Consider the following 23,480-nt stretch of genomic DNA (forward strand, 5'->3'; position numbering starts at 1 on the left):
AGTGAGAGCTCAGACAAGTCCTGCCTTAGGCTCAGATTTATGGCAGTAGCTCTATTTGAGGTGACCTGCACCCCAAATTGCTCTCCCTCACAAGTTCTTAAGAATGGCCACTTAGGTCTATTACAAAATGAATTATTTATTGAATAGACACAAGATTAACAGACAAGAGACTTTAAACAGACTACTTACTACACAGGATAAACAAAATAACTACTAGTAGATTTACATAATGCAGTGCACAACATAAAGGTACCTATATTACAGATAGCAAAGAAATAGTATAGATTAGGAGTCAATGTAACTTATCACCAAATTGATGATGGAGTACACACAGAGCCTTTTCACTCAACTTCCAGAAGAGTAACCACGAGGATGCATCCAAACTTTGGGAAGAAGCCCTACACATTTCCAGGGAGTATGCAGAAGACTTCTGCTTTGTGAAAATTTTGTGTAGCTTTTATAGTTTGTAAAGTGAAGTGTCTGTCAGTCAGAAATTCAAGGCTTATCTCCCTTCAAACTGCTCTCAAGGCAAGATGTTTATTTGTCAGCTGGGAATTCCACCTCCATGGCACCAGAGATAACTCACTACTGGACAGATGTCCAGCCTGGGTTATCTCACCAATTCATGTGAGGGGGAAGATGCCCTGAGCTATCGAACCAGCTGATGGACAGAACAGATAAGCTCATCTGTGGTAAGGGGGAAATGTCCTGCCATATTCCACCCTTTGACTGAAGGCACTGACTTTACCTCATGGAGTGGTAGTGCAGGTACCCCTTGCCTCCATGCTATAAAATATCCACTTCATATATGTGTACACCATCACTGAGTGTTTTGATACACATTGTTCTCCTAAGCTTCACTATTTCTTTAAAAGGTGTTAAACATGTTATTGATATTGATAAGAAGCACCTGCTATCGCTTCATTTCGTGTATTTCATGTATTAGATTATGTAACACACATATATAAAATGATTGCTGATAAACCAAGAAATTATAATAACAAGATATAACACTAAATTCAGAGTGTTCATGGTAGTTGGGGACAATCCAATAAGTCACCTGTGTTGCTACCAGTCTGTGTAGGTCAGAATGTTCTCCACCCCTTGAGTCTTAAAATCATAGAAAGATGAGATGCAAATCAGGAACAAAGAAGAGTTTGTGGAGGTAGCTTCTTGGTTGCAGTGATTGGAGGAGTTCAATAGATGGTCAGCAACTCCTTTCACTTCCATTCACACTTCTTAGTCCAGTGTTCTTCTACAGTGAAGTTCAGCATTTCGCATATTGTTGTGATTTACCAAAATCTGAACATCGATCTAATATCGATATCCAACTGAGACGGACAAAAACTCTCTAACAGTTTAGAGTTAGAAAGTGTATGTTTTATTTGGTGCCAGGCTCTGCATGGGATAGCTCCCTAAGACGCAGGCCACGATACAAGCAAACATGATACCTTTTATTTCCAAATATTATGAATATCCAAAATACAAATGCATATTCATAGTGTTAACACCTCCCATTCTCCGCTTCGTATGGAAATGAGCTTACATGTCATTAAACATGCGTAGTGTGTGTTCTGAATTGAGTCAGTGGTCTTGAATTGGGTCAGTGGTCCTAAGGAAGATGAAGTAATTCATCTTCCTCACTTTGACCTTTTTGCCTTTCTGAACTTTAACAATCCTAATTACTTTAGTGACCTCTAAGTTTCCTCTTGCATGACTTTTGGACGGGTTCCCACCAAGGGAGGAAATTGGTAATTGTCCTTGTTCCCTACACCAACTTATCAATGTTTCTATTTCTCGTTCTAAGCACAGCTAAGCAAACATACAAATGACAGATCATCAGTTATTTGGTAATCAGTTACTAAAACTCTATTTCAGGTCCAGCTCTCCTAACTATTTTAATTAACCCTCACTGGGCCCAAGCCTACAACTGAAATCTCAAACCTATGACTAAAATCTTTATGTTTCCTCTAAATTTATGTTTCAGTTGCTTAACATATCAAGTGTTAGAAAATTTTACAATAATTCAAACAAATATACGTGTATTATATAATAGTCTGGTTGTCTCAGGGGAAACAAAGATGCAATGAAACTCAGTTGTTTCTGCCTCCTCAGCATATTACTCCAGTTGGGAATTTTATGCCTTACCATGAACAGGCAGGAAGAGGTAAACAAAATTGATTCCATAATCATATGAAAATTTAAGTTACATTCAGGGCAGAATCTTTTCTACCCACTGTGACAATCAGAGTGAAGACAAGCATTTTAAATCAATGCTTGCAGAAAACTACAAAACATATACAAATATTATTCACAACAATTAAAAACTATCAAATTATTTAGTACCTTAATAATACTAATTCAGATTTTTGATACTATGTAGCCAAGCTTAAGTAGAATAGTTGTCCATCCTTCTGAGACCTTTTAGAAAAAAATGGTTATTGTCAGATTTACACATCTTGTTAGATCCAATTTTGCAGATTTGGAACAGAATTCTGTCGTGGTTTGAGACCCATGAGAGTCTCTTACCCTCCCCTGCCTCAGCTGGGCAGAGGAGAGAGGGAAAAAAAATTAATGAAGGCTCTATTAGCTGAGATAAGGACCGGAAGAAAACACTTCAAGGACAAAACAGGCTTAACAAAGTGAATTTATTGCTAACAGAATCAGAGGAGGGAAATGGAAAGTAAAATAAGCCCTTAAAAACACCTTTCCTCCCCCAGCCCCTCCCTCCTTCCCACTGACAGCACAGGGAGACAGGGCGTGGGCGTTTGGTCAGTCCATCACCTGAGATTCTCTTCCTCTGCTATGGGAGAGGAGTCCTTCCCCTGTGAGACTGTGGGGTCCCTCCCATGGGAGACAGTTCTCCATGAACCTCTCTGATGTGGGTCCACTCTCACGAGCAGCAGTCCTACTGCACCTGCTGCAACGTGAGTTCCCCTCATGGGCCAACAGTCCTCCCAAAACTGCTGTAATGTGGGTCTCTTTCCATGGGGTGCAGTCCTCCAAGGACAGGTTGCTCCAGCCTGGAAGCAAGCGCTCTTTCTCTCCACCAGGTCTTCTACTGGATCACAGCCTCCTCCAGGCATCCACCTGCTCCAGCATGAGCACCTTCCCCATGGGCTGTGGGTGGATCTCTGCATCCCCCGTGGACCCATGGGCTGCAGGGGGACAACCTGCTTCACCATGTTCTTCACCACGACCTGCAGAGGAACCTCGGCTCCGGCGCCTGGAGCACCTCTTAAATATGTCATCACAGAGGCGTTACCAACCTCTCTCATTGGCCCAGGTTTGGCCAGTATCATGTCCATCTTTCAGAGCCATCAGAGATTGGCTCTCCTGGACATGGTGGAAACTTCCAGGAGGTTCTCACAGGAGCCACCTCTGTGGCCCCCCCACTACCAAAAACCAGGCAGAGCAAAAACAATACAAATTCATGTACCAAATATTAATATCAGTACAGTAATTACACCAAATAATTTTGTTTACGGTCACATTTAAATTTGGAATTCATGAGGTTATCCCATTGAATATATCTCCCTCATGATTTTTGTATTTCATGAAAGATTCATGTGTTCTTTTTAATTTCTTTTAGATCAGTCTGTATTCTCAGTCTGATCTATGTATACACAGCAACTGGTGTTGATAACTGTGAAGCCAAAAGCAAATTGTGAAAAACGAGGTTCACTCTCCTGTTAGAATTTAAAGAGTTTAATATAAAGACAATAAGAGACACATAAAATAAAGCAAAGGGATAACGGCCAGGTGCCTTGGCGCTCTGCCAAGAGCACACCTGATGCTCGAGGTGAGTCCTTTTTATACCATTTTTACTGTCTGTTCTCTATTCGTATTAAAACTTTTCCAGGAATTGATCTGCATGGCCACTCCTTGGGTCTGCCTTTTTAGAGCATGCGTACTCTTCTGCCTTGTGGTTTTATTTCTTTTGATTCTTGGGGTTGGGCCCGCTAGGTAAGAGTCGATGGTGGGGTGGATCTCTTAATTCTCCAGACAGTCAGGGCTGATTGCAGCTTTAGGCCTCTTTGCCCCCCGGGCAGAGCGGTGATAGCGGCTCTCGGACCCTCCTGGCCGCCCGTTCTCCGGGCGGAGTAGCCTTTGGGCCCTTTTGTTCTCTGGACAAAGTGTTGATTAGCAGCTCCTTGGGCCTCATCCTCTGCTCCCTTGGAGGTTATCTTACTTGCTCACACTTGCTAACATTCTTGCTAAAACGAGAGAAAACTACATCCACACAGCAAAAAGCATTTCTAACATTATATAATATCTACTTTAATACTTTGCGAGAAGCCAATACTATAATATATGTTTATAACAATCCCCCCTTTTTCTATTTTATGAATCATTTGGCTTGAGCAATATTTCTTTTTTCTTGGCTTCTAATGTCTGTTCGTTCTTTTCACAGATCAATTTGGCTTCTTCGAGAGGGTCTTTTATATCACTTTGTTTTTTTAATACCATAATTTTTTGTGCTGTTCCAGACATAGCCAACTTTGGGTTAGTAGGCATTGCCACAACTTGCATGCCTTGAACTACGCTGGTGATTAGCCAAATAAAGCAGGGGATCAAGCAAGGGAGAAATATTAGACCAGCTGTAGCACATAAGAGGAAGAAGCCTAGCTTCTTCCACCATTCTTTCCCCAATATGCCATCCCACCAGTTAGCCGTCATCATTGATTCCCATTTTTGGACCGGTACATGGGATATTTTTCTGATATTGTTGGCGATATCTAGAACAGCATCCCCATTGTCATCAATTTTTAAACAACATTCCGATGTATTGAAGTTCCCGCACACACCCCCTTCTTCAGCCAGTAAATAGTCTAGAGCCTGCCTATTTTGATATATTGCAGCTCTGGTTTGGCGTTGCTGGCTGACTATTAATTTCATAGCCTCAGCTGTTTCATTGGTTATGATTTCTACAAGGGCTTGGAGTCTGATGATACGATTCAGCATGTAAATTGGGGTTTGATATCCCCAACTTCCATCTTGTGCCCAGGTAGCTGGCCCATATGTTTCTAATATTCGTTCAGGGGGCCATTCCTCATCTTTCCATTTTTGGAATCCTCCAATTAGATCTCTTTTCTTTCTTTTGAAGTCTTCATAGATAGGTATTCCTAATTGATCTCCCTCTGGTTCTGGTAAAAGGAAAAACCCTGGTTGAATGATTCCTAATGTACAACTCCCTTTCCAATATGAAGGGAGTCTTGGGTATGCCCTTTCCCCACATATCCAAAATAAGCCATCTGGTGCTTTCCAATAATCACCTTCTTGTTGATTTATATTCTCCCAAAATTTGGATATTTCTGGGATTCCAAAATAAGGATTTTTCCTTGTGTCATTACACTGAAAGAGTCCAATTTCATTATCATATATACAGCCTTTTCCTTTTTTCTGAGCCCAATACCAAGTTGGTTTTTCTGGGACCCACCACGTGGAAGTTTTGTTGCTCACTTTATACCTTTTACAGGGGGTGTTTCCTACTTCATTAAGAAAGTTCTTCCCAGTTCGCCAGAGGCATTCTTCCCCTATCACTGTTGAACTTAAAATCCACCCCTCAGGTCGGTTCCCCCCTCTTATATTTGTCCGGTTCCATTTAAGGAGCTCTACCGGGCCTAGGCTGCTACCTTTCCATGGCCATTCTTCTGTCATCAAAGCTCCTCCACAGACCCAACAGTTGGTTATGTTAAGTTCTTTACCTATCCTCTCCCCCAATTCCACAAACAAGTTTTTTCCTAACCTTGGGGTGTTTTCCTCTTTTAACTGTTGTTTAAGCTTTGCATACAGGTACTGGCGTGAGGTGAATATAGGGCGAGGTTGCTGTACTGGCTTTGTATTTTTACTTACCACTTGTTCTTTTACCAAATCTTGGACTGTTCCCCTGGTGGCAGCTGTGAAACAAATCCATTTTTCTCCTTTTGGACAATTGCTTCCTAGTCTGTTTCCACTTGTTCCCAAATTTTCTGTAATCCAATATTTTTCCCCTTTATGCATACAAATACCTAATTTGGATGAGTCATAACAGTGACTGTTGATATGGGTATGAGTAATAAGAAAGAAGCCCCGGTGTCTTTCCATGTAGAGCTTTCGGTAGCATTTGTAACATGGTCTTGCCGGTGTCTCGAAAGGGACCAGGATAAGTGACAAAAGAAGGAATAACAGAGGTCCGGCATGGCTTATACTCCCACCTCCCTTGCCTATGAGGTTGCAACCCATAGCAGGTGTATTGGATCTTCTTGGTGGCGAGTACAGTGGCCAACCCGGTCTTGCCCTCTATTTCCTTGTCACTTCTTTTGTAGCTTTTAGGCACCTTTTTAACTGTTTGTGTCTTAGGTATTTCCCATTCAACAGGCACTGGTATTTCCCATCTGCAGAGCAAAGTTATTGCTTTTGTTGCTTATGATTTTGTCTGGATAAGGGGGTTGATTTGTGCTTGACACCTTTTACAACTAGGGTGTCGATGATGTGAAATGCCAGTTTCCCTCCAGACTAATTACTTATATTTGACCTGGCTGGCATGCCCCGTATTAGAATGATTCAAACAGGGTATATGATGTGGCACTGATGGAAGTTGTGATTCTCCCCCTTCTCAATACAAATCACAGGCTAGAATCAGAATATGAGAGTTCCCTGTTTGATACAGTCCCAACCCTTCCTGTTTGAAGTGAGAATATTCTTCTTCAAGATGTCCCAGAATTTGTCCAGGGGTCACTGATATAAATTTGGCTTTTACTTCTCAGTTAGGTGTGATTCTTTGCATATCCCTTGGATTATTCAGATTGCTCTAGTTCTTTGCCACCTGGCCTCCATTTAAGAATCAATTTGGTGTCACCTGGTTTGGATATTACAGTCCACTCTTCAGGTTCTTTTACAGGTCCTTTGATTCTGCTGGCATGGGTCCACCCCCGTTCCTTGGTCCGGACTGCGGCCTCAGTCGTCAGCAGTACCTGAAAAGGACCCTCCCATTGTGGAGTCAAAGATTGTTCCTTCCATGTTTCTACCAATACCCATTCCCCTGGGTGGATATTATGAATTCTGAACTCCAAAGTTGTGGTTTGAGGGATCATTCCTTTCAGCCTCAAATTTTCAAGTGTTCTGGCAATTGTGGTGACATATTTTTTGACTCTTGCTTCTCCCACTTCGTAAGTGGCTGTTTCATGTTGAGTGGTAAGGAAGGGTAATCTGAACATCATCTCATAAGGACATACTCCCAGATCTGACCTGGGCTGTGTTCGGATTCTCAACAGAGCCAAAGGTAAGCACTTTACCCATGACATTTGAGTTTCAATCATTAATTTTGTTAAAGTTTTCTTCAAAGTCTGGTTCATTCTTTCTACTCGGCCTGAACTTTGAGGGTGCCAAGGGGTATGTAATTCCCATTTTATTCCTAAGGCTTGAGTTATTTGTTGTAAGATTTTGGATGAAAAGTGTGTTCCTCTATCTGAGTCTATTTTATTAACCATTCCATATCTGGGAATAATTTGTTCTAGAAGGGTTTTGCATACTATGTTAGCTGTAGCTCTGGTAGCAGGAACTGCTTCCACCCAATGAGTTAGATGGTCTACTATTACTAACAGGAACTTCCATCTTTGTACTTGAGGAAGTTCAGTGAAATCTACTTGGATACTTTGGAATGGTCGCAGAGCTAACTCGCGGCCTCCTAATGTTGTTTTTCTCATTATTTTCTTATTCACTCTTTGGCAAGTTATACAGTTCCCAGTTATTTGTTTTGCTACCCCAAAGATTCCAATACACCCATAATTTCTCAGAAAATGATCACACAAAGCTTGAGTGCCCCAATGAGTTTTTTGATGCATATCTTCTAATATTCTCTTAGTGAGTGGCTTATTAAGTAACTGTCTCCCATCAGGGAGTTTCCATTTTCCAGATTGATCCTGTTTTCCCCCTATCTTAAATAATTCTTTTTCTTCTTCTTTACTAAATTTGGGGATTTCTAATTCTCCCCTTTCTGGGGTCAGGATTAACATAATTCGTTTAGTCCCACTTTCTGCTGCATCTTTGGCTTCTTGGTCTGCTAGATTATTCCCTCTTATTTCTGGGGTCATCCCTTTTTGGTGTCCTTTGATATGCACTACAGCTATTTCTTCAGGCAATTTTAATGCCTCTAACACTTCTGAAATCAGGCCTTCATGTATCAGTTCCTTCCCCTTTGAATTTAGTAAACCCCTTTCTTCCCAGATTTTTCCAAAGGTATGTATTACCCCAAAGGCATACTTTGAATCAGTATAGATGGTCCCCTTTTTGTGTGCTAAATGCTCCAGTGCTCTTTTTAGAGCGTATAATTCACAAGATTGCGCTGACCAATTTGAAGGTAGTTTTCCTTTTTCGATGGTCTGCATATTTATCCCATCGACTAAGGCATATCCTGACATTCTTTTTCCTTGCAAGCATCTGGATGAACCATCCACATATATTCTTTCCCCTTCTAAGAGGGCTTGTTCTTCTAGATCTTCCCGAACTTTTGTTTGGTATTGAATAATTTCCAAGCAATCATGTGCCAGGTCATCTTTTGGTTCTCCATAGAGGAATTGGGCTGGATTGAGGCTTTTGCTTGTTTCTATACTTAGATCATTACTGTCAATCAGAATTGCTTCATATTTTAGTATCCTGGAGTCTGTTAACCATTTTTCAGCTTTTTGATTTAGCACATTTCGGACCGCATGGGGTGTGGATACAATCAGTTTACTTCCAAAGGTGAGCTTACGGCTCTCCTCCACCAAAATAGCAGTAGCTGCTATGGCTTGAATGCATACTGGCCAGCCACGGCTTACTGGGTCCAATAGTTTAGATAAATAAGCTATTGGTCTTTTCACCCCTCCCCATTCCTGGACTAATACACCATGAGCTACTCCATTTTCTGCATTCACATATAAATGAAAAGGTTTTTCTAGTGAGGGTAAGCTTAGGGCTGGTACCGAGGCTAGTTTCAACTTCAATTTTTCTAATTTATTATCATCATCTTTGGTCCATTGTATATTGTCTCCCCCTGTTAATTTTTCATATAAAAATTTTACTGCTTGTGTATATCCCTCAATCCATAGTCTGCAATATCCCAGTAGCCCCAGCAGTCTCCTAACCTCCTTTTTTGAAGAGGGAGGAGGGAGGGATAAAATCCCTGTAATTCTTTCAGGGCTTAGTTTTTGGCTACCTTTGGTTATCAGGTGGCCAAGATATTTTACTTCTGATTCCACAAACTTTAATTTCCTTTTTGATGCCCTTAGTCCCTTTTCCCCAAGAAAATTTAGAAGCTTTATAGTAGCTTCTTTAACTTTAATTTCATCTTCCCCTGATATTAGAAGATCATCTACATATTGGATAATTTGTATTCCTGGGGGAGTGGGGAAGGTTTGTAATATTTCTCCCAAGGCTTGCCCAAATAAATTTGGGGCCTCACAATACCCCTGTGGCAGTTTAGTCCACCTCAATTGGTTCTTTTTCCCTGTGTTTGGATCTTCCCATTCAAAGGCAAAAATATCTCGGCTTTCCTCTGCCAGTGGGCAGGCCCAAAAGGCATCTTTAAGATCCACCACACTAAAGCACTGATGTTGAGGTGGAATTTTACTTAAAAGAGTGTAGGGATTAGGAACCATAGGGTAGCAGGCCCGTGTTCTTTTGTTTACTTCTCTTAAATCTTGCACTAAACTATAATTTCCATCAGATTTCTTCACTGGGAGAATAGGGGTATTATGAGGGGATTTACAAAGTTCTAGTGTCCCATCCTTTATTAATTCTTCTATTACTGGTTTTAAGCCTTTTCTCCCTTCTAAAGATAATGGGTACTGACGTACACGAATGGGACATTCTTCTTTGTCAATTGTGACCCTTATGGGGTCAATATCTAGTCCACTCCTATTCCCTTCCCCAGCCCAAACTTCTCTGTTAATTTTTCTTTCATCTTCTTGGCTAAGTTTTAACACTTTGGCCGTCATTCTCCCTTCTTCTGGTATGACCCCAATCCCCAGCTGGATTTGTAAATCCCTTCCTAATAAATTGCTGCCAGCCCCAGGAACTAACAAAACATCCCCTATCCCTATTTTTGTTTCCCCTTCAATAACCACATCTTTAATGACAGGGACCTTAAATCCTTCCCCCTTTGCTCCCGTTACTTTTACCACATCATTACTTACATCACACCCTTTTGGAATATTCATCACACAAGTCCTTTCTGCCCCAGTGTCAACTATAAATTCTAATACTTCCTCTTGGGGGCCTACTTTTAAAGTTATCACAGGCTCCAGATGATATTTATCCCCCAAAAAATAGAGCCCATGACTTCCCTATTTCTCTTCTGTGTGTGTCTCTTGAAATATTTTCAGATCCCTCCTCAGGTGGGGGCATTCCCTTTTATAATGCCCTTCTTCCTTGCAATAAAACAGGCATCCCTGGGTTGTTCTTGGAAACTTGATTGTGCTGAGGTTTTATTTTTCTCCCTTCCACCATTTCTGTATCTTGAACGTTTAGGAGTGTTACCTGAGGGCTTTTGATTTAGATTTTTTTGGAAGGTACTCTCTCGCATAGTGGCTATCATGATCTTTGCTTCCACTTTGGCTTTTTCTTCATCCCTCTGGACATATATTTTTTGAGCTTCCCTTACTAGGTCCTGTAATGGCTTCTCATGCCAGTCTTCTATTTTTTCCAATTTTTTTCTAATATCTGGCCAGGCATGTGTGACAAAGTTAACTCTTAGCAGGGCTTGCCCTGCTAGGGACTCTGGGTCTATCCCAGAGTATTGTTTCATATTCTTGCGGAGCCTCTCCAGCCACTCAGTCGGGGTTTCTTCCTTCCCTTGCTGCCCCTCAAAGGCCTTTCTGACATTTTGTCCTCGAGGTGCCCCTTCTTTTATCCCCTTGATTATCAAGTTACGATAATCATTCATATGTCCCCTCCCAGCTTCATCGTTTTGGTTCCAGTTAGGAGGTGTAATGGGCATTTTCTGATCCTTCTGACCTTGTTGGTTTTCTCTTTCCCAAATTTTTATGCCAGCAATTCTAATCATTTCTCTTTCTTCTTGGGAGAATATTATTTTCATTATTGATTGCATTTCTTCCCAAGTGAAAATGTTGGGACCTAGGAACTGGTCCAACTGTTCAGCTGTACCTATGGGGTCTTCTAATAATCCTTTAATTTCCTTTTTGAAATTCCTAACCTCTGTAGAGGTTAGAGGAGCATTCACAAAGCCGGTTCCCCCTCCTCCCATAGGTACTTCTCTTAATGGAAATAAATGAATTTCTCGGCTTCCCTCTGTTTGTTTAGCAATGGAGGGATTGTTGGGCTGCCTCTGAGCCTTAATGGCACCTCTTGTATTCTGGTATGGTGCTCCTTCGTTAAGAAGAGGGTTTATTTGGGAAGAAAGCACCAAACTCCCCTGGGGAAGAGGGGCAGATTCAGAGTCCGGCGCTGAAGCCGAATATCCTGCGGTGCAGAGGGTGGGGGTGGGGTGTGGCAGTGAAGCCAAATACTCCGGAGCACAGGAGGCGGGGACTGGCACTAAAGCCGGGTTTCTCAAAGCAGGAGAGGTGGGGGCTGAGGCCGGGACGTGTGACGTTCCTCTTGATTCAATTGAGGCTGCTGGGATTCCCGAGATTCCCGGGAAGGGTGGGATCCCCAGCATGGGCGGGGGCAGGGCTCCCCCCCCCACTCCATTGGGGCGGGAGAGCTGCCGGAGGAGAGGCCCCCGGAGCCAGGGGGAGGGGGGGTGCAACTCCTGGTGCTGGCGGCAGGGGCAATACTTCTAAAGGGTCCCACCCTTTTTTCTCTTCTGTTTGCTTTTCCTCTGGGGTTTCTGATATTTTAAAGACTTTGGTTCCCAGAGGTTTTGTAATTCCTGTCCAGCAAGAAGCATATTCTCCCTCCTCAGGGTGAGATGGCTCTTTTGAATTTACAAATACATTTAGAGCCTGGCAAATCCATGCCTCATCAGACCCATATTTTGGCCAGTACACATGATCAGATCTGATTTCCTTTTTTACCCACTCTTTCATGCAGAATTGAATCATTTTTACTTTATCTTTTCCTTTTGTGGAAGGATCAGTTTTCCAGTTAGCGAGTTTAACCCCAAGGGGACTGTCTTGGGGTATCTCCTCTGGCACTCTTGAACTTATTCTACCAGGTAGCTGCCCCATTTTTCCAGGAGTTCTCTATTCCAATTTACTCAAAATACCAATTTATCCCCCCCTTTGAAATACTAATTAATTCCTTTAAAACACCAATCTTCACTGCTGTAAAGTACTACCCACCCCTTCACGGTACAAAAAACAAAAAAAATTATTACAGCCCACCTCCCCAAAAACAAAGTTAACTTCTAATTACACAGTCTTTCATTCACACATTCACTCCTTTTTAAAATTATTCACTCACTCATTCTTACTCACAACAGAATAATAAGGTACCTCTTTCAAGTCACTTGTTAGTATCCACCCATGGGTATGAAATAATCCTTAGGATTCTGGGTGCTCTTGGATTTCCCTCAACCCAGCACTGTTAGCATCCAACCCCAATTCCTCTTGGGGTACTGTTAGACCCTGGGTGCTCTTGGAGTTTTCCTCAACCCAGCACTGCTAGCATCCAACCCCAACTTCTCTTGGGGTACTTTTAGACCCTGGGTGCTCTTGGAGTTTTCCTCAACCCAGCATATGGGGGGTGTAGCTCCCACTTTGCAACCCCTTCCCTGGGACCCCGTCCCAGTCACCCCCGGGAGATTCTTTCACTCCTCTTATCTCTTGCTTCGTCTCCTCGCTGGCCACTGTTCTCGCGAACAAGACGGAACCGCAGCACTCAGAGACTGCCACACTCGCTTCGCAGATCTGGGGCAACCAGTCCGCGTCTCATTCACACACACTCATCTCCCGTAACCACCCCCTTTTTGTTTGGACAATACTTACCAGTCCTGTTGCTTTTCCAGTGTCTGTGGGATATTTGTCGAGAGCGCTCTCTTTCATTTGCTTTATTTTTGTGTCTTTCTTGTCCTCCGGGTGTTGCCCTGCTGCCACCAAACCGCGCCAGAGGATGCCAAGCAAGGGTCCTGCCAATTTGGGCAGGGGGCGCCTTACCCTCACTTCTTGAATCCTCCCACGCTTTTCGGAGGCGAGGTGTAGATCCCGGGAGAGGCCCCAATTGTGAAAAACGAGGTTCACTCTCCTGTTAGAATTTAAAGAGTTTAATATAAAGACAATAAGAGACACATAAAATAAAGCAAAGGGATAATGGCCAGGTGCCTTGGCGCTCTGCCAAGAGCACACCTGATGCTCGAGGTGAGTCCTTTTTATACCATTTTTACTGTCTGTTCTCTATTCATATTAAAACTTTTCCAGGAATTGATCTGCATGGCCACTCCTTGGGTCCGCCTTTTTAGAGCATGCATAGTCTTCTGCCTTGTGGTTTTATTTCTTTTGATTCTTGGGGTTGGGCCCGCTAGGTAAGAGTCGATGGTGGGGTGGATCTCTTAATTCTCCAGACAGTCAGGGCTGATTGCAGCTTTAGGCCTCTTTGCCCCCCGGGCAGAGCGGTGATAGCGGCTCTCGGACCCTCCTGGCCGCCCGTTCTCCGGGCGGAGTAGCCTTTGGGCCCTTTTGTTCTCTGGACAAAGTGTTGATTAGCAGCTCCTTGGGCCTCATCCTCTGCTCCCTTGGAGGTTATCTTACTTGCTCACACTTGCTAACATTCTTGCTAAAACGAGAGAAAACTACATCCACACAGCAAAAAGCATTTCTAACATTATATAATATCTACTTTAATACTTTGCGAGAAGCCAATACTATAATATATGTTTATAACAATCCCCCCTTTTTCTATTTTATGAATCATTTGGCTTGAGCAATATTTCTTTTTTCTTGGCTTCTAATGTCTGTTCGTTCTTTTCACAGATCAATTTGGCTTCTTCGAGAGGGTCTTTTATATCACTTTGTTTTTTTAATACCATAATTTTTTGTGCTGTTCCAGACATAGCCAACTTTGGGTTAGTAGGCATTGCCACAACTTGCATGCCTTGAACTACGCTGGTGATTAGCCAAATAAAGCAGGGGATCAAGCAAGGGAGAAATATTAGACCAGCTGTAGCACATAAGAGGAAGAAGCCTAGCTTCTTCCACCATTCTTTCCCCAATATGCCATCCCACCAGTTAGCCGTCATCATTGATTCCCATTTTTGGACCGGTACATGGGCTATTTTTCTGATATTGTTGGCGATATCTAGAACAGCATCCCCATTGTCATCAATTTTTAAACAACATTCCGATGTATTGAAGTTCCCGCACACACCCCCTTCTTCAGCCAGTAAATAGTCTAGAGCCTGCCTATTTTGATATATTGCAGCTCTGGTTTGGCGTTGCTGGCTGACTATTAATTTCATAGCCTCAGCTGTTTCATTGGTTATGATTTCTACAAGGGCTTGGAGTCTGATGATACGATTCAGCATGTAAATTGGGGTTTGATATCCCCAACTTCCATCTTGTGCCCAGGTAGCTGGCCCATATGTTTCTAATATTCGTTCAGGGGGCCATTCCTCATCTTTCCATTTTTGGAATCCTCCAATTAGATCTCTTTTCTTTCTTTTGAAGTCTTCATAGATAGGTATTCCTAATTGATCTCCCTCTGGTTCTGGTAAAAGGAAAAACCCTGGTTGAATGATTCCTAATGTACAACTCCCTTTCCAATATGAAGGGAGTCTTGGGTATGCCCTTTCCCCACATATCCAAAATAAGCCATCTGGTGCTTTCCAATAATCACCTTCTTGTTGATTTATATTCTCCCAAAATTTGGATATTTCTGGGATTCCAAAATAAGGATTTTTCCTTGTGTCATTACACTGAAAGAGTCCAATTTCATTATCATATATACAGCCTTTTCCTTTTTTCTGAGCCCAATACCAAGTTGGTTTTTCTGGGACCCACCACGTGGAAGTTTTGTTGCTCACTTTATACCTTTTACAGGGGGTGTTTCCTACTTCATTAAGAAAGTTCTTCCCAGTTCGCCAGAGGCATTCTTCCCCTATCACTGTTGAACTTAAAATCCACCCCTCAGGTCGGTTCCCCCCTCTTATATTTGTCCGGTTCCATTTAAGGAGCTCTACCGGGCCTAGGCTGCTACCTTTCCATGGCCATTCTTCTGTCATCAAAGCTCCTCCACAGACCCAACAGTTGGTTATGTTAAGTTCTTTACCTATCCTCTCCCCCAATTCCACAAACAAGTTTTTTCCTAACCTTGGGGTGTTTTCCTCTTTTAACTGTTGTTTAAGCTTTGCATACAGGTACTGGCGTGAGGTGAATATAGGGCGAGGTTGCTGTACTGGCTTTGTATTTTTACTTACCACTTGTTCTTTTACCAAATCTTGGACTGTTCCCCTGGTGGCAGCTGTGAAACAAATCCATTTTTCTCCTTTTGGACAATTGCTTCCTAGTCTGTTTCCACTTGTTCCCAAATTTTCTGTAATCCAATATTTTTCCCCTTTATGCATACAAATACCTAATTTGGATGAGTCATAACAGTGACTGTTGATATGGGTATGAGTAATAAGAAAGAAGCCCCGGTGTCTTTCCATGTAGAGCTTTCGGTAGCATTTGTAACATGGTCTTGCCGGTGTCTCGAAAGGGACCAGGATAAGTGACAAAAGAAGGAATAACAGAGGTCCGGCATGGCTTATACTCCCACCTCCCTTGCCTATGAGGTTGCAACCCATAGCAGGTGTATTGGATCTTCTTGGTGGCGAGTACAGTGGCCAACCCGGTCTTGCCCTCTATTTCCTTGTCACTTCTTTTGTAGCTTTTAGGCACCTTTTTAACTGTTTGTGTCTTAGGTATTTCCCATTCAACAGGCACTGGTATTTCCCATCTGCAGAGCAAAGTTATTGCTTTTGTTGCTTATGATTTTGTCTGGATAAGGGGGTTGATTTGTGCTTGACACCTTTTACAACTAGGGTGTCGATGATGTGAAATGCCAGTTTCCCTCCAGACTAATTACTTATATTTGACCTGGCTGGCATGCCCCGTATTAGAATGATTCAAACAGGGTATATGATGTGGCACTGATGGAAGTTGTGATTCTCCCCCTTCTCAATACAAATCACAGGCTAGAATCAGAATATGAGAGTTCCCTGTTTGATACAGTCCCAACCCTTCCTGTTTGAAGTGAGAATATTCTTCTTCAAGATGTCCCAGAATTTGTCCAGGGGTCACTGATATAAATTTGGCTTTTACTTCTCAGTTAGGTGTGATTCTTTGCATATCCCTTGGATTATTCAGATTGCTCTAGTTCTTTGCCACCTGGCCTCCATTTAAGAATCAATTTGGTGTCACCTGGTTTGGATATTACAGTCCACTCTTCAGGTTCTTTTACAGGTCCTTTGATTCTGCTGGCATGGGTCCACCCCCGTTCCTTGGTCCGGACTGCGGCCTCAGTCGTCAGCAGTACCTGAAAAGGACCCTCCCATTGTGGAGTCAAAGATTGTTCCTTCCATGTTTCTACCAATACCCATTCCCCTGGGTGGATATTATGAATTCTGAACTCCAAAGTTGTGGTTTGAGGGATCATTCCTTTCAGCCTCAAATTTTCAAGTGTTCTGGCAATTGTGGTGACATATTTTTTGACTCTTGCTTCTCCCACTTCGTAAGTGGCTGTTTCATGTTGAGTGGTAAGGAAGGGTAATCTGAACATCATCTCATAAGGACATACTCCCAGATCTGACCTGGGCTGTGTTCGGATTCTCAACAGAGCCAAAGGTAAGCACTTTACCCATGACATTTGAGTTTCAATCATTAATTTTGTTAAAGTTTTCTTCAAAGTCTGGTTCATTCTTTCTACTCGGCCTGAACTTTGAGGGTGCCAAGGGGTATGTAATTCCCATTTTATTCCTAAGGCTTGAGTTATTTGTTGTAAGATTTTGGATGAAAAGTGTGTTCCTCTATCTGAGTCTATTTTATTAACCATTCCATATCTGGGAATAATTTGTTCTAGAAGGGTTTTGCATACTATGTTAGCTGTAGCTCTGGTAGCAGGAACTGCTTCCACCCAATGAGTTAGATGGTCTACTATTACTAACAGGAACTTCCATCTTTGTACTTGAGGAAGTTCAGTGAAATCTACTTGGATACTTTGGAATGGTCGCAGAGCTAACTCGCGGCCTCCTAATGTTGTTTTTCTCATTATTTTCTTATTCACTCTTTGGCAAGTTATACAGTTCCCAGTTATTTGTTTTGCTACCCCAAAGATTCCAATACACCCATAATTTCTCAGAAAATGATCACACAAAGCTTGAGTGCCCCAATGAGTTTTTTGATGCATATCTTCTAATATTCTCTTAGTGAGTGGCTTATTAAGTAACTGTCTCCCATCAGGGAGTTTCCATTTTCCAGATTGATCCTGTTTTCCCCCTATCTTAAATAATTCTTTTTCTTCTTCTTTACTAAATTTGGGGATTTCTAATTCTCCCCTTTCTGGGGTCAGGATTAACATAATTCGTTTAGTCCCACTTTCTGCTGCATCTTTGGCTTCTTGGTCTGCTAGATTATTCCCTCTTATTTCTGGGGTCATCCCTTTTTGGTGTCCTTTGATATGCACTACAGCTATTTCTTCAGGCAATTTTAATGCCTCTAACACTTCTGAAATCAGGCCTTCATGTATCAGTTCCTTCCCCTTTGAATTTAGTAAACCCCTTTCTTCCCAGATTTTTCCAAAGGTATGTATTACCCCAAAGGCATACTTTGAATCAGTATAGATGGTCCCCTTTTTGTGTGCTAAATGCTCCAGTGCTCTTTTTAGAGCGTATAATTCACAAGATTGCGCTGACCAATTTGAAGGTAGTTTTCCTTTTTCGATGGTCTGCATATTTATCCCATCGACTAAGGCATATCCTGACATTCTTTTTCCTTGCAAGCATCTGGATGAACCATCCACATATATTCTTTCCCCTTCTAAGAGGGCTTGTTCTTCTAGATCTTCCCGAACTTTTGTTTGGTATTGAATAATTTCCAAGCAATCATGTGCCAGGTCATCTTTTGGTTCTCCATAGAGGAATTGGGCTGGATTGAGGCTTTTGCTTGTTTCTATACTTAGATCATTACTGTCAATCAGAATTGCTTCATATTTTAGTATCCTGGAGTCTGTTAACCATTTTTCAGCTTTTTGATTTAGCACATTTCGGACCGCATGGGGTGTGGATACAATCAGTTTACTTCCAAAGGTGAGCTTACGGCTCTCCTCCACCAAAATAGCAGTAGCTGCTATGGCTTGAATGCATACTGGCCAGCCACGGCTTACTGGGTCCAATAGTTTAGATAAATAAGCTATTGGTCTTTTCACCCCTCCCCATTCCTGGACTAATACACCATGAGCTACTCCATTTTCTGCATTCACATATAAATGAAAAGGTTTTTCTAGTGAGGGTAAGCTTAGGGCTGGTACCGAGGCTAGTTTCAACTTCAATTTTTCTAATTTATTATCATCATCTTTGGTCCATTGTATATTGTCTCCCCCTGTTAATTTTTCATATAAAAATTTTACTGCTTGTGTATATCCCTCAATCCATAGTCTGCAATATCCCAGTAGCCCCAGCAGTCTCCTAACCTCCTTTTTTGAAGAGGGAGGAGGGAGGGATAAAATCCCTGTAATTCTTTCAGGGCTTAGTTTTTGGCTACCTTTGGTTATCAGGTGGCCAAGATATTTTACTTCTGATTCCACAAACTTTAATTTCCTTTTTGATGCCCTTAGTCCCTTTTCCCCAAGAAAATTTAGAAGCTTTATAGTAGCTTCTTTAACTTTAATTTCATCTTCCCCTGATATTAGAAGATCATCTACATATTGGATAATTTGTATTCCTGGGGGAGTGGGGAAGGTTTGTAATATTTCTCCCAAGGCTTGCCCAAATAAATTTGGGGCCTCACAATACCCCTGTGGCAGTTTAGTCCACCTCAATTGGTTCTTTTTCCCTGTGTTTGGATCTTCCCATTCAAAGGCAAAAATATCTCGGCTTTCCTCTGCCAGTGGGCAGGCCCAAAAGGCATCTTTAAGATCCACCACACTAAAGCACTGATGTTGAGGTGGAATTTTACTTAAAAGAGTGTAGGGATTAGGAACCATAGGGTAGCAGGCCCGTGTTCTTTTGTTTACTTCTCTTAAATCTTGCACTAAACTATAATTTCCATCAGATTTCTTCACTGGGAGAATAGGGGTATTATGAGGGGATTTACAAAGTTCTAGTGTCCCATCCTTTATTAATTCTTCTATTACTGGTTTTAAGCCTTTTCTCCCTTCTAAAGATAATGGGTACTGACGTACACGAATGGGACATTCTTCTTTGTCAATTGTGACCCTTATGGGGTCAATATCTAGTCCACTCCTATTCCCTTCCCCAGCCCAAACTTCTCTGTTAATTTTTCTTTCATCTTCTTGGCTAAGTTTTAACACTTTGGCCGTCATTCTCCCTTCTTCTGGTATGACCCCAATCCCCAGCTGGATTTGTAAATCCCTTCCTAATAAATTGCTGCCAGCCCCAGGAACTAACAAAACATCCCCTATCCCTATTTTTGTTTCCCCTTCAATAACCACATCTTTAATGACAGGGACCTTAAATCCTTCCCCCTTTGCTCCCGTTACTTTTACCACATCATTACTTACATCACACCCTTTTGGAATATTCATCACACAAGTCCTTTCTGCCCCAGTGTCAACTATAAATTCTAATACTTCCTCTTGGGGGCCTACTTTTAAAGTTATCACAGGCTCCAGATGATATTTATCCCCCAAAAAATAGAGCCCATGACTTCCCTATTTCTCTTCTGTGTGTGTCTCTTGAAATATTTTCAGATCCCTCCTCAGGTGGGGGCATTCCCTTTTATAATGCCCTTCTTCCTTGCAATAAAACAGGCATCCCTGGGTTGTTCTTGGAAACTTGATTGTGCTGAGGTTTTATTTTTCTCCCTTCCACCATTTCTGTATCTTGAACGTTTAGGAGTGTTACCTGAGGGCTTTTGATTTAGATTTTTTTGGAAGGTACTCTCTCGCATAGTGGCTATCATGATCTTTGCTTCCACTTTGGCTTTTTCTTCATCCCTCTGGACATATATTTTTTGAGCTTCCCTTACTAGGTCCTGTAATGGCTTCTCATGCCAGTCTTCTATTTTTTCCAATTTTTTTCTAATATCTGGCCAGGCATGTGTGACAAAGTTAACTCTTAGCAGGGCTTGCCCTGCTAGGGACTCTGGGTCTATCCCAGAGTATTGTTTCATATTCTTGCGGAGCCTCTCCAGCCACTCAGTCGGGGTTTCTTCCTTCCCTTGCTGCCCCTCAAAGGCCTTTCTGACATTTTGTCCTCGAGGTGCCCCTTCTTTTATCCCCTTGATTATCAAGTTACGATAATCATTCATATGTCCCCTCCCAGCTTCATCGTTTTGGTTCCAGTTAGGAGGTGTAATGGGCATTTTCTGATCCTTCTGACCTTGTTGGTTTTCTCTTTCCCAAATTTTTATGCCAGCAATTCTAATCATTTCTCTTTCTTCTTGGGAGAATATTATTTTCATTATTGATTGCATTTCTTCCCAAGTGAAAATGTTGGGACCTAGGAACTGGTCCAACTGTTCAGCTGTACCTATGGGGTCTTCTAATAATCCTTTAATTTCCTTTTTGAAATTCCTAACCTCTGTAGAGGTTAGAGGAGCATTCACAAAGCCGGTTCCCCCTCCTCCCATAGGTACTTCTCTTAATGGAAATAAATGAATTTCTCGGCTTCCCTCTGTTTGTTTAGCAATGGAGGGATTGTTGGGCTGCCTCTGAGCCTTAATGGCACCTCTTGTATTCTGGTATGGTGCTCCTTCGTTAAGAAGAGGGTTTATTTGGGAAGAAAGCACCAAACTCCCCTGGGGAAGAGGGGCAGATTCAGAGTCCGGCGCTGAAGCCGAATATCCTGCGGTGCAGAGGGTGGGGGTGGGGTGTGGCAGTGAAGCCAAATACTCCGGAGCACAGGAGGCGGGGACTGGCACTAAAGCCGGGTTTCTCAAAGCAGGAGAGGTGGGGGCTGAGGCCGGGACGTGTGACGTTCCTCTTGATTCAATTGAGGCTGCTGGGATTCCCGAGATTCCCGGGAAGGGTGGGATCCCCAGCATGGGCGGGGGCAGGGCTCCCCCCCCCACTCCATTGGGGCGGGAGAGCTGCCGGAGGAGAGGCCCCCGGAGCCAGGGGGAGGGGGGGTGCAACTCCTGGTGCTGGCGGCAGGGGCAATACTTCTAAAGGGTCCCACCCTTTTTTCTCTTCTGTTTGCTTTTCCTCTGGGGTTTCTGATATTTTAAAGACTTTGGTTCCCAGAGGTTTTGTAATTCCTGTCCAGCAAGAAGCATATTCTCCCTCCTCAGGGTGAGATGGCTCTTTTGAATTTACAAATACATTTAGAGCCTGGCAAATCCATGCCTCATCAGACCCATATTTTGGCCAGTACACATGATCAGATCTGATTTCCTTTTTTACCCACTCTTTCATGCAGAATTGAATCATTTTTACTTTATCTTTTCCTTTTGTGGAAGGATCAGTTTTCCAGTTAGCGAGTTTAACCCCAAGGGGACTGTCTTGGGGTATCTCCTCTGGCACTCTTGAACTTATTCTACCAGGTAGCTGCCCCATTTTTCCAGGAGTTCTCTATTCCAATTTACTCAAAATACCAATTTATCCCCCCCTTTGAAATACTAATTAATTCCTTTAAAACACCAATCTTCACTGCTGTAAAGTACTACCCACCCCTTCACGGTACAAAAAACAAAAAAAATTATTACAGCCCACCTCCCCAAAAACAAAGTTAACTTCTAATTACACAGTCTTTCATTCACACATTCACTCCTTTTTAAAATTATTCACTCACTCATTCTTACTCACAACAGAATAATAAGGTACCTCTTTCAAGTCACTTGTTAGTATCCACCCATGGGTATGAAATAATCCTTAGGATTCTGGGTGCTCTTGGATTTCCCTCAACCCAGCACTGTTAGCATCCAACCCCAATTCCTCTTGGGGTACTGTTAGACCCTGGGTGCTCTTGGAGTTTTCCTCAACCCAGCACTGCTAGCATCCAACCCCAACTTCTCTTGGGGTACTTTTAGACCCTGGGTGCTCTTGGAGTTTTCCTCAACCCAGCATATGGGGGGTGTAGCTCCCACTTTGCAACCCCTTCCCTGGGACCCCGTCCCAGTCACCCCCGGGAGATTCTTTCACTCCTCTTATCTCTTGCTTCGTCTCCTCGCTGGCCACTGTTCTCGCGAACAAGACGGAACCGCAGCACTCAGAGACTGCCACACTCGCTTCGCAGATCTGGGGCAACCAGTCCGCGTCTCATTCACACACACTCATCTCCCGTAACCACCCCCTTTTTGTTTGGACAATACTTACCAGTCCTGTTGCTTTTCCAGTGTCTGTGGGATATTTGTCGAGAGCGCTCTCTTTCATTTGCTTTATTTTTGTGTCTTTCTTGTCCTCCGGGTGTTGCCCTGCTGCCACCAAACCGCGCCAGAGGATGCCAAGCAAGGGTCCTGCCAATTTGGGCAGGGGGCGCCTTACCCTCACTTCTTGAATCCTCCCACGCTTTTCGGAGGCGAGGTGTAGATCCCGGGAGAGGCCCCAATTGTGAAAAACGAGGTTCACTCTCCTGTTAGAATTTAAAGAGTTTAATATAAAGACAATAAGAGACACATAAAATAAAGCAAAGGGATAATGGCCAGGTGCCTTGGCGCTCTGCCAAGAGCACACCTGATGCTCGAGGTGAGTCCTTTTTATACCATTTTTACTGTCTGTTCTCTATTCATATTAAAACTTTTCCAGGAATTGATCTGCATGGCCACTCCTTGGGTCCGCCTTTTTAGAGCATGCATAGTCTTCTGCCTTGTGGTTTTATTTCTTTTGATTCTTGGGGTTGGGCCCGCTAGGTAAGAGTCGATGGTGGGGTGGATCTCTTAATTCTCCAGACAGTCAGGGCTGATTGCAGCTTTGGGCCTCTTTGTCCCCCGGGCAGAGTGGTGATAGCAGCTCTCGGACCCTCCTGGCTGCCCATTCCCCGGGCGGAGTAGCCTTTGGGCCCTTTTGTTCTCTGGACAAAGTGTTGATTAGCAGCTCCTTGGGCCTCATCCTCTGCTCCCTTGGAGGTTATCTTACTTGCTCACACTTGCTAACATTCTTGCTAAAACGAGAGAAAACTACATCCACACAGCAAAAAGCATTTCTAACATTATATAATATCTACTTTAATACTTTGCGAGAAGCCAATACTATAATATATGTTTATAACACAAATCCAAAGCTATTTGATTTTGTTTAATTACCTTTGAAAGGTTGGTAAATTCTTGTTTCAAGGCACTGATTGTATCATCAGGATTTGTTGATTTATGGAGGTTTGGGCTGTCTCTCCTTCCAGAAAGAGCATCACTCCAGCTGGAGGAAGACTTTTAGAGAATATGTTTGGTGTGGAATTCTCACCATTTGAATTC

Source organism: Coloeus monedula (genome assembly GCF_965178545.1).
Source record: "Coloeus monedula genome assembly, chromosome: W".
NCBI lineage: Eukaryota > Metazoa > Chordata > Aves > Passeriformes > Corvidae > Coloeus > Coloeus monedula.